This window comes from Triticum urartu, chromosome 2 (genome assembly GCF_003073215.2).
Source record: "Triticum urartu cultivar G1812 chromosome 2, Tu2.1, whole genome shotgun sequence".
In the NCBI taxonomy this organism is placed as follows: Eukaryota; Viridiplantae; Streptophyta; class Magnoliopsida; order Poales; family Poaceae; genus Triticum; species Triticum urartu.
Window position 1 is genome coordinate 276,285,089 of NC_053023.1, and position 12,655 is coordinate 276,297,743.

Consider the following 12,655-nt stretch of genomic DNA (forward strand, 5'->3'; position numbering starts at 1 on the left):
TGACTCGGTTTGCACCTGCGGTGCAAGCTGGATGTATGGATACAAGGGATCTGTATCCTGTGAGATCAGCTCTGCCAGACATGGTGGATTGGCATGATGTGGGAGGCATCACCCCACCCCGTGGTCCCCGCAGGCCACCGTTTGTTGGTCCAAGACCTCATCCTAGTCCCTATGGTCCACAGGCTCCTCGGGACCGTCTATTCTCGGATGGTCATGTTGAACTTCCAGGCTATGGAGGTGACTTCTATGAGGACTACTACGGAGCTGTCTGAGCTAGTAGTAGTACCACTAGTATTGTAATAGTTTTATCTCCACTATCCTGCGTGACTTGTGGAATATGAATTGGCGTGTAGTCAATTCCGGAGGTGTAGACAAATAATGTATAGGAGCTTGGAATGCCTCCGATGAGATGTAACGTCTTTCATTATAGTTGTACTGTAGCCTGGGCTTGTACTAAACTATGTATGATGTGTATGACCGTTGGTATATGTAACGCCCCGGACACACCCGCCGGTGGTCGTTACTCCTGGCGGGATCTAGACTGGCCCCACAGATCAATACTAGTCTTTTCTGCGCACTTTGTCCTCACTCGTGCGCACCCGGGAGCAACTTCCCGGTCGGTCACCCATCCTGACACTACTCCAAGCTGAGCACGCTTAACTTTGGAGTTCTGTCCGAATGGGTTCCCGGAAAAGAAGGAATTCCTTATTGATATGAGTAGTCTATCATCCCTAATAAGCCAGGCCATCACATACACCCCCACTCAGAGGAACCGACGTCCTCGTCAGGCCACAGGAACGTTCCCTCTTGGCACATATGTCTGTGCTTCCAGTCCAGTACATGTGCCATGTCGTGTGCCACGACGGGTCACAAACGTCATGAACAACATGACCACGCACCTGTCCGCAACCATCCATGTAACCGCGAGGGTCGGCTCTGATACCAACTTGTAACGCCCCGAACACACCCGCCGGTGGTCGTTACTCCTGGCGGGATCTAGACTGGCCCCACAGATCAATACTAGTCTTTTCTGCGCACTTTGTCCTCACTCGTGCGCACCCGGGAGCAACTTCCCGGTCGGTCACCCATCCTGACACTACTCCAAGCTGAGCACGCTTAACTTTGGAGTTCTGTCCGAATGGGTTCCCGGAAAAGAAGGAATTCCTTATTGATATGAGTAGTCTATCATCCCTAATAAGCCAGGCCATCACATACACCCCCACTCAGAGGAACCGACGTCCTCGTCAGGCCACAGGAACGTTCCCTCTTGGCACATATGTCTGTGCTTCCAGTCCAGTACATGTGCCATGTCGTGTGCCACGACGGGTCACAAACGTCATGAACAACATGACCACGCACCTGTCCGCAACCATCCATGTAACCGCGAGGGTCGGCTCTGATACCAACTTGTAACGCCCCGAACACACCCGCCGGTGGTCGTTACTCCTGGCGGGATCTAGACTGGCCCCACAGATCAATACTAGTCTTTTCTGCGCACTTTGTCCTCACTCGTGCGCACCCGGGAGCAACTTCCCGGTCGGTCACCCATCCTGACACTACTCCAAGCTGAGCACGCTTAACTTTGGAGTTCTGTCCGAATGGGCTCCCGAAAAAGAAGGAATTCCTTATCGATATGAGTAGTCTATCATCCCTAATAAGCCAGGCCATCACAGTATATATATGGCAGTTTTATATTACCATGACATACGGGTGAACATCTCTGCATTCTGTGTTATACATTACATTCTGCACTCCTTGCTAAGTTTGAGCCATCCTTATCTAAATCATTGTCTTGTTTTCTCCTAGGATGGTCAACACCCGCAGCAACCCTGCTGCCTCGGAGCAGGGGGAAGCCAGTGCAGCTAGGGGTGAAAATCTGCCTCACCCGCCTTCTCTGGCCGAAGTGATGCTGGAGGCGGAAAGAAACAAGCGTGAGACTAACCGCCTGCTAGAGCGGATTGAACAGAACACTGCACGCCATCTACGAAATGACTTGGTGTCAATCAATGACTTCATCAAGCTGTACCCACCAAAGTTTAACCATTCCGTCGAACCCCTCGACGCGGATGACTGGCTTCGCAGCATCACTCACAAGCTATGTTCTGCCAACGTAGCCGAAGCCGACAAGGTTACTTATGCTGCCTATCACCTCGAAGGCCCTGCTAGCCTTTGGTGGGAAAACTTCGAAGTTATGCACCCGGTCGGCCAAATCACTACTTGGGCTAAATTCAGTGAGGCTTTCCGTGAGCATCACATTCCGAAAGGTCTCATGGATCGCAAGAGGGAGGAGTTCTGCAACTTCACCCAAGGAAGACTGAATGTGGATGCTTATAGTCGTGAATTTGGGAATCTGGCACGTTATGCCCCTGAAGAGGTATCTACTGACGCTAAGAAGCAGGCAAGGTTCCGCAAGGGACTTAGCCCTGAGCTTTGCCGCAATATCCGTCTGCACGAGTGCACATCCTTTCAGAAGTTGGTTAATAAAGCCATCAGTGCTGAGACAGGACAGACTGATTATGATGCTTCACGCAAGCACTCCCGTGATTTTGGCTCTTCATCCGGCTCTGGAGCTCAGAAGTGCCGGGTGTGGATTCCAAGCATGGCACTGCCACCCAGGTTCATCCCGAGGCCATCCTTTGAGGAGCCTCGTCCCAACCAGCAATTTGCACCGCTCAAGCCCTATGGTGGCCCCGCTGCTAATGCTGCTCCACGCCCCACTGTGGTGACATGCTTTAAGTGTGGAGAGCGGGGTCACTATAGTCGAGAGTGTCCCCAGAACAAAAACCCATTCAAACTGGAAAGTCTGTTGGCCGTGGTAAGCCCGCGGGAAAGACATTCTACGCCAAGCCGGTCACTACTGCCCGTGGCCATGTCAACTATGTTTCAGCCGAGGAGGCTCATGAGGATCCCAACGTCGTCCTTGGTACGCTCCTTGTTAACTGCCATCCGGCATCTGTTCTTTTCGATACTGGAGCATCTCATTCATTTATATCCGAGAACTATGCTCGATTGCACAACACGACATTCTGTGACATGCCCACTTCCATGGTAATTCAAACTCCGGGTTCCAAATGGCAAACTTCTAGAGTAAGCCATGGGAACGAAATTCTTGTCGATAGACTTGTCTTCCTTGCATCATTAATAGCTCTCAAGTCCACGGACATAAACATCATCTTGGGTATGGACTGGATGTCAGCTCATTATGCTAAGATCGATTGTGCCACTAGAACCGTTCAACTTACTCACCCATCGGGAGAGACAGTCAATGTCTTAACTCGAGTGGCCAAGCGCCAGCTTTACTCCCTAAATGCCAACCCTCTTCCAGACCTTGAGGATGTTCCGGTAGTCCGAGACTTTTTGGATGTCTTTCCAGAAGAACTGCCAGGTGTTCCACCTAACAGGGATGTTGAGTTTGTGATAGACCTTGTTCCAGGAACCGTTCCAATTTCTAGAAGACCTTACAAGATGGCACCCTTAGAACTAGCCGAGCTTAAGAACCAACTCGATGAGTCCTTGAAAAAGGGTTTCATCCATCCTAGTTCCTATCCTTGGGCTTGCCCCGTCCTCTTCGTTAAGAAGAAGGATGGAACGGATCGAATGGTTGTGGATTACCGACCTGTCAATTTGGTCACCATCAAGAACAAATATCCGCTTCCCAGGATCAACGATCTGTATGATCAGCTCGCTGGATCCTCAGTCTTCTCCAAGATGGATTTGAGGTTGGGCTACCATCAAATCAAAATCAGAAACGGGGACATTCCCAAAACGGCCTTTGTTACTCGTTATGGCCAATACGAGTACACCGTTATGTCCTTCGGTTTAACCAATGCCACAGCCACCTTCTCCCGGTTAATGAACTCGGTCTTCATGGAGTATTTGGATAAATTTGTCGTAGTATACCTCGATGACATACTCATCTACTCCAAGAACGAAGAGGAACATGCCGAACATCTAAGGCTGGTATTGATGAAACTCCGAGAGCATCGCCTTTATGCCAAATTCTCCAAGTGTGAATTTTGGTTGCTAGAAGTGACCTATCTAGGCCATGTAATCTCTGGTAAGGGTATTGTTGTCAATCCTGAGAGAGTTCAAGCCGTCCTTGATTGGACTCCACCTGAGACGGTCAAGCAGGTTCGGAGCTTCCTTGGCTTAGCGAGCTATGGCCGCCGCTTCGTCGAGAATTTCTCCAAGGTTGCTAAACCTCTAACTGAACTCCTCAAGAAAGATAAAAAGTTCGAGTGGACTCCACAGTGCGAATTCAGTTTTCAGGAACTGAAAAGACGCCTGACATCTGCTCCCGTACTGGTACCACCAGATTTCTCCAAGGACTTTATTATCTATTGCGACGCCTCGTGACAAGGACTAGGTTGCATACTCATGCAAGATCGTCAGGTAATTGCCTATGCTTCACGGCAATTACACCCACATGAGGAAAATTATCCCACACATGATCTAGAGCTTGCAGCTGTAGTCCATGCACTTAAAACTTGGCGACATTACCTTCTCGGTAATCGTTGCGAGATCTTCACTGATCACCAAAGTTTGAAATATATCTTCACCCAACCAGATTTGAATCTCAGGCAAAGACGTTGGGTTGAGTTGATCTCGGATTACGATTTAGGAATAACTTACACCCCGGGCAAAGCCAATGTCATGGCTGATGCGCTAAGCCGTAGGTCCTATTGTAACAACCTGATGTTACAACAAAGTCAACCACTTCTCCATGAGGAATTTCGTAAGCTTAATCTTCACATTGTTCCTCGAGGTTTTCTATCCACCCTGGTAGCGAAACCTAACCTTATGGATCAAATCATAACCGCCCAGCGGTATGATAAGGGCATATCCCGAATTAAGGAAAACATCGCTAGCGGAGTTGCTAAATGTTTCTCCATGGATGAGCGAGGTGCTGTCTTCTTCGAGAACCGTTTGGTGGTTCCCAAGAAACAACATCTACGCTAGTTGATCCTTAAGGAAGCTCATGAATCCCCTCTCACCATTCATCCCGGTAGTACTAAAATGTATCAAGACCTACGCCAGAGGTTTTGGTGGACTAGGATGAAGAGAGAAATCGCTCAATACATTGCTAATTGCGACGTTTGTCGTCTTGTTAAAGCAGAGCATCAACGGCCTGCTGGCACCCTTCAACCTTTGGCTATTCCCGAGTGGAAATGGGATAAAATCAGTATGGATTTCATCACTGGGTTTCCCAGGACCAAGAGAGGGAATAATGCCATCTTCGTCATGATCGACCGACTTTCCAAAGTAGCCCATTTCCTACCTATTCGTGAGAGTATCACCGCTAGCCAGCTAGCCGATTTATACATCTCCCGAATAGTGTCTCTTCATGGTGTTCCGTTGGAAATTAACTCAGACCGTGGGAGTCTCTTCACCTCTCGATTTTGGGAAAGTTTCCAAAATGCTATGGGAACTCGTCTCTCTTTTAGTACCGCCTTCCATCCTCAATCAAGTGGTCAGGTAGAGCGAGTCAATCAAATTCTGGAAGATATGCTCCGAGCTTCTGTCATCTCGTTCGGAATGAGTTGGGAGAAATGCCTTCCATTCGCGGAGTTTGCTTATAACAATAGTTATCAAGCCAGCTTGGGCAAGGCTCCTTTCTAAGTTCTTTATGGATGAAAATGTCGAATGCCTCTTAACTGGTCAGAAACCAGGGAAAGACAACTCTTTGGCCCAGGTATGATTCAGGAAGCAGAAGAGCAGGTTCGCGTTATTCGTGAGAAACTGAAAACAGCCCAATCTCGTCAAAAGAGTCAATATGATCGTAAACATAAGCCTATGATTTATGAAGTCGACGAGAAGGCTTACCTTCGGGTTACTCCGTTAAAGGGAACCCATCGTTTCGGTATCATAGGCAAATTGGCTCCTCGTTACATTGGACCCTTTCGCATTCTTGCCAAACGAGGAGAAGTTGCCTACCAATTGGAACTACCTCCGCATCTTTCCAGAGTTCACGATGTCTTCCATGTTTCACAACACAGGCGTTGCTTCGCGGATCCTATCCGTGGAGTGGACCACGAAACGCTTGATCTACAAGATAACCTCTCCTATCGGGAATATCCCGTTCATATCCTTGATCAAGCCGAGCGTACCACTCGACGTCAGAATATCATGTTTCTCAAGGTTCAATGGTCACACCATTCCGAGAAAGAAGCCACTTGGGAAAGGGAGGATCGTCTTCGACTCGAGTACCCCACCTTCTTCCCGAAGGATCCTAAATCTCGGGACGAGATTCTTTTGAGTGGGGGTGAGTTGTCACACCCTAGCTAGTTCAAGCATTAGAGTGTGCATCATGTTTAAATTTCTCTTAAATTTGAAATGGGGAAAGCAGAAACCCCCAACACCCCCCTGGAAACAACTAGGGTTTACTATAATTATTTCCAACGAACCTGAAATGCCCTTCTAAAAAGTTCACCCTCTTTGTCTTGGGTTAGAACCTTTGGCAAAATTGGTGCACAATTTTCTAGGTTAACAGAAGGTCATTGAATTAAATCATAAGTATTTGAATTTGGGCATTTAAATGCTATAAAATAATTTAAATGCTCAAATAATTATGGAAATAAATGTTTGCTGTTGGAAATATTCTAAACAGAGCCCACAATTATTTTCAGGATTTTTGGAAACGTTTTAGTATTTTAATTAAAGCCCAACAGTTGCAGTTAAATAGAAAAAACAGAAACAAACCAAAAAAGAGAGAGAGAGGGAGCCCACCTGGGCCTTACCTGTGCTGGCCCAGCCACCTGGCTCGGCCCAGCCGACTGGCTTGACAGTCGTCGTCCACCTCCCGCCAGGAGGACGCGGAGCGCGTGGCCGGCGCCCGCGGCCACACGCCGGCCACCTCCTGCTTCTGCCGACGTCCTGGAGACGTCCAGGGATGCCACGCGACCGCCATGTCCCCCTCTCATCCTCGCTCACTCTCCCCCTCGTCTCCCTCACTCTCTCCCGCGATGCCCGAGCGCGTTCCTCGCCGCCGTTCGTCGTAGACGACGCCAGAGCCACCCCCTCGACCCTCCGACAAGCCAAATCGCTCCGCCGCGACGCCCTCACCCTCCCCACCGAGCCACGCTTCGCCGGAGGCCCTGCATCGCCGCTATCGCGCCGTCTTCAACGTCGGTACCCGCCGGACACCGTTCATCGATTCGCCTCGCTCCGGTCGCCCCCGAGCCCACTGAGCTGCTCATCGACCTCCCTGTGAGCTCCGCCACCTTTCCCCTCTTCTTTCCCACGCATTTGCACCCTCTAGGCCATAGTTCCACCATGGCCGAAGCTCGTCTCCGCTCGAGCTTGTCGCCGGCGTCGCTCCGACGACCATTTGGTCCTCCCGTGCTATGCAACATGCTTGCCGCATCGCGTAGTGCCTCGCTAGCGCCTTAGTTTTCGCGTTTGCACGCCGCAGCCCAAACCCCGCACATGGCCGAACTCCGGCTGCCGCCTTGGAGCTCGCCGTCGTCGTCTCCAGCCACCATAGGCCCGGCCTCCACCACCACTAGATGCGCGACTGCAAGAGCTCTCGAACGAGCCCAAGAACGGCCTCGCCTGTGCCCTGTGGGCGTTTTCCGAGCCGCACAACCGTCTCGGGCCTCGCTGGCGTCGAGTCGCCGGCGAGTTTGACCCAGTTTGACACCTGGGTGGGCCCAGGTAGACCCCCCCTGAGTCCATGATAGGTGGGGCCGGTCTGCTAACTAATCTAGGATTAGCTTTAACTAATTTTAATTAAATCAGTCACTGACATGTGGGCCCAGGCCCCACTGACAGCTAATTAGTGTTAACGTAATCCTGTTAATTAGCTGAGAGGCTGACAGAAGGGGCCCACCAGTCAGGTTTGACCTGGGCTGGCGCCTTTGACCTGCTGAGGTCAGCATGACGCAATGCTGATGCAGTAATGCATTTTCTGGATTTATTTTTATTCAGGAAATTCCAGAAAATAGTCAAAACTTCTAAAAATCATAGAAAATCAACCATAGCTCCAAATGCAAAGATTTATATATGAAAAATGATCAGAAAAATTCAATCTATCCATCTGTAATGGTTTCATGCATGACAAAACAAGTTTAACTTGCTGTTTAAGCAGAATAAGGAAATGCACTATCAAAGCCATGTTTAATAAGCTAATAATTGAATCTTTGATTCAAATAAGCACATTCCTTTCTGTTATGGCTTGCATTAGGCAAAGACACATTCATATTGCCATGTCATAGCATGCATCATATTGTTGCATATCGTCATGTGTTGATTGTGTTTCAATGTGTTCTTCGTGGTAGGTTCTACCTCCGAGGATATTCACGAGTATCCAACTGAAGGGCAGTATCCCACTACCACTCCATCAGGCAAGCAACCCGTTGATCATTCCGATACAAACCCATGCTCTCGCTTCTGCTCTTGTTTACTGCATTAAGACAACGCGATTCAAACTGCTGTGTGCTACGGTAGTTGAACCCTTATCCTCTGCATGACCTGTCATTGCCACAGTAACTAGATGAAACTCACTAGCATGTGTAGGAGTTGATTGAGCCATGTATGTGATTCCTACCTTGCTATGCCTGCTGTGCTTAGAGTTGTGTCAGGTCTAGTTCATCTGGGTGATGGGCTAGAGTGAAATGCTTGTGTCGGTAATATGAGGGATGTGTTGAACATGTTTTGGTAAAGGTATCGATGAGAGGCCATGTAGGAGTACATGTTGGGTTGTTTCATTGAGGCCATCCATAAGAACTGAGATTTGTATGTGTGATTTAAGATGCAGTTACTACCATGCATTGGGATCCTTAATTGACCCTCTCGGCTTCTTAATCACCCTAGTACTCTGTCCAGGAGTTGCAAATAGTTTCTGGTGTTTGTAGGTTATGTGTTGGCGGCCGTGCGTAGCGCTGACCCTAGGGGTGGGCTATGTTGCGGTAGATACACCGTGGCACGGTGTACCGAGTCACCCGTTTGGTGTCTCGGGAATCCTGTTCACATCGTTCGGGGCCGTATGTGGAAACCTTGGCCGGACTCCCTGCGGATGGAACCTGGATAGGCGATAAACCTGGACTAGATACTTAAGTGTTTAGGTAGGCCGTGGCCGACACCCTCGCTGGGCTTCCGCTTGAAGGTTGCCGAGTACATGTCGTGTAAACGGCGGTAAGTGGTGAAAGCGTGTATGACGAAGTACACCCCTGCAGGGTATAAAACTATTCGAATAGCTGTGTCCGTGGTAAAGGACTACTTGGTTGCCTATACAGTTCATAGACAAGTTAATGGATACTACTAAAAGACTCAAGATAAGTGTGAATACCGATGATGGCCCTCTCGTAGGATGACGAGGGAGGATCCCCGGTGGAGTGTTGTGTTGGTGAGTAGTGGACTCGTGTGCGAAAAATATTTTACTGGTGGAGTTCCGTAGGATAGCTTAGCCAAGAGTCAAAGCTGGCTTGCTGCATTAACCCCACCACCTTCTTGAGAATAAGCATGTATAGTAGGTTCTGATGTAAGACATGCTGAGTACCTTTGTACTCATGTTTGCTTAATTACTGTTTTCAGACGACAACACCTCCCCCTCCGATGGGTTCTACGTCGACCTTGACGTCGACGAGTGACTAGCCACCCAGGTGGTGATCCTGGCCCTGGAGGGCCCTATGTAGATAGACTGGCTTCGAGAAGCCTTCTTTCTTTCTAGTGTCTGTACTCAGACCGGTTGCTTCCGCATGTGCTTGTATGATTGTATGACTTGAGTGTCGGGTCATGTGACCCCTATCTGTATGAACATGTTATGTATGGCTCCCTGGAGCCTTTTAAATGAAGTACTTGAGTTGTAGAGTTTTGTTGTGATGCCATGTTGTATGTACTCATATCGGGCATATTGTGTGTATGATTGAAATGCTTGGTATGAGTGGGATCCGACAATCTAGTTGTTTATCCTTGGCAGCCTTTCTTATGGGGAAATGTAGGCTAGTGTTCCTCGAGCCATAGTAGTCCGCTACAGCCCGGTTCACCGGAGTCCTGCTAGCCCAGCACTACTGTTGAGGACACTTGACTGGCCGGCATGTGTTTCACTTCGTTCCTATGTCTGTCCCTTCGGGGAAATGTCACGCGGTGACTTCCGGAGTCCTGCCTAGCCTGCTACAACCCGGGTCCTCCGGAGTCCTGTTAGCCCAGTGCTACAGCCCGGAATCACTCGCTGATGACCGACATGCTCGATGTGATTCATGTATGCCTGTCTCCATAGGTCTGTGCCGCTTTGGGTTCACGACTAGCCATGTCGGCCCGAGTTCTCTGTCATAATGGATGCTAGCGACACTATCATATATGTGAGCCAAAAGGCGCAAACGGTCCCGGCCATGGTAAGGCGATACCCGTGGGATACCGTGCGTGAGGCCGCAAAGTGATATGAGGTGTTACCGGCTAGATCGATGTGACTTGGAATCGGGGTCCTGACAGCATGGGAGTCCCAACTTAGCCCATGACAAGCTCTCACGGTCAACGAAGGAATATACCTCCTCCCAAGACATTCCGATCAGACTCGGTATCCCGGTTCTACAAGACATTTCGACAGGGTAAAACTAAACCAGCAACACCACCCGAATGTGCCGACAAATCCCGATAGGAGCTGCACATATCTCGTTCTCAGGGCACACTCAGATGAGCTCTCCATATAACTAAAACCAAACCTCGAGTTTCCCCGAGGGGGCGCTGCACAGGACTCTAGTTTGGACCAACACTCAGAGGAGCACTGGCCCGGGGGGTAAAATAATGATGACCCTTGAGTCCGCGAAACCCAAGGGAAAAAGGCTAGGTGGCAAATGGTAAAACCAATGTTGGGCATTGCTGGAAGAGTTTTATTCAAGGCGAACTGTCAAGGGGTTCCCATTATTACCCAACCGCGTAAGGAACGCAAAATCCGGGAATATAACACCGATATGACGGAAACTAGGGCGGCAAGAGTGGAACAAAACACTAGGCATAAGGCCGAGCCTTCCACCCTTTACCAAGTATATAGATGCATTAATTACATAAGGTATATTGTGATATCCCAACAAGTAAACATGTTCCAAAAAGGAACAACATCTCCATGTTCCAACAAGGAACAAACTTCAATCTTCACTTGCAACTAACAACGCTATAAGAGGGGCTGAGCGAAGCGGTAACATAGCCAATCGACGGTTTGCTAGGACAAGGTGGGTTAGAGGCTTGGTTCAACAATATAGGAGGCATGATAAGCAAGTGGTAGGTATCGTAGCATAGGCATAGCAAAAGAGCAAGCAACTAGCAAGCAAAGATAGAAGTGATTTCGAGGGTATGGTCATCTTGCCTGAGATCCCGCAAGGAAGGAGAACGAGTCCATGAAGAAGACAAACTGACGTAGTCGAACGGTTCCTCACAAACGCGACGTTGTCGGAACCAACCCGAAGAAGCCACACCGGAAAGAAGCAAACAATCATGGTAAACAACCACCACATAAGCATGGCATGATGCACAAACAATTATGGTGCATGTCCGGTTTAATGAAGCATGGCATGGCAAAGTGCACAAATAACCCTACGAATTAAGTGGAGCTCAATATGCAACTCCGTTGCATATTGACGAAACACCACATGACTTATTTAGTTTGATCTCGTTTATGTACCCAACAAGATTAAATGTTGTTAGCATGGCAAGAGGTGAAGCAAATGAAAACTACCTATCTAGTCAAGGTTAAATAAGGCCGGAAGCAACGAACAACAATTCCGGAAACTCCTCATGAGCATATTATAGATTTGGTACTGTTCTGTCCTAAACATAATTTTTGAGTTGTTAAACATGCAAAGTGAAGCCACCATGTTAAACTAGGCAAAATTCTACCCCATTTACATATAAGGATTATTTAATTCGGAGCTACGGTTATTTAGTTATGAATAAAAGCATTTTATCAAGTTATTTAAGCAAATTTAAACAAACAGCATTTTAAACATCTCAAACATGCATGAAAGTTGGATATTGTGAAACTAGATGAAATTCTAATCAAGTTTCATATATAATTTATTTAGATCCGATGCACGGTTGTGAAGTTATTAAATGCATGAAACTAGGGGGTTTTCTATAAAACTGCAATTCCCTGGAAATTAGCTAAATTCATAGACTGAAAAAAACATCCACGGGTTGAAACTGGTGCAAGTCTGGGCCAACTGGAAAAAAACAAAAGGGACGCTGCTGGGGGGCGTCTCACCATGGGCCAAGGCCCAGCTAGCAGAGGAGCAGCAAGCCAGCGAGATCTGGCGAAGAGGAGGCAGGCTGGGCCTGGCTGGCGACGAGGTTCAGCGAGGCAGGACTGGTCAACGCGAGCGGGCGAGGCGCTCGTCCTCTGCGTGACGCAGAGCTGCGGGCGGCGCCTGGAACAAAGCTCCGGCGAGTGAGGCGAAGGGGCGGCGAGGCAAGGGGCTTGACGCGGACTCCCGGCGACTCCAGGTGACGAAGGGCGACGAGGAATAGGGCGCAAGGGGAGAGGGCGGCGTGAGGACGCCGACGAGCTCGTTCTTCTCTGACGAGAGGAAGCAGGCGCAGCGGGACTTGCAGCGTCGGTGGACCTCCAGGAAGAAGATGGCGGCGACTCGGCGGAGCTGTGGCAAGGAACGACAGCTCGGCGGTGGGATACGGCCAGGACGGGCCTGTAGGCAGCGGATCCGCGCGG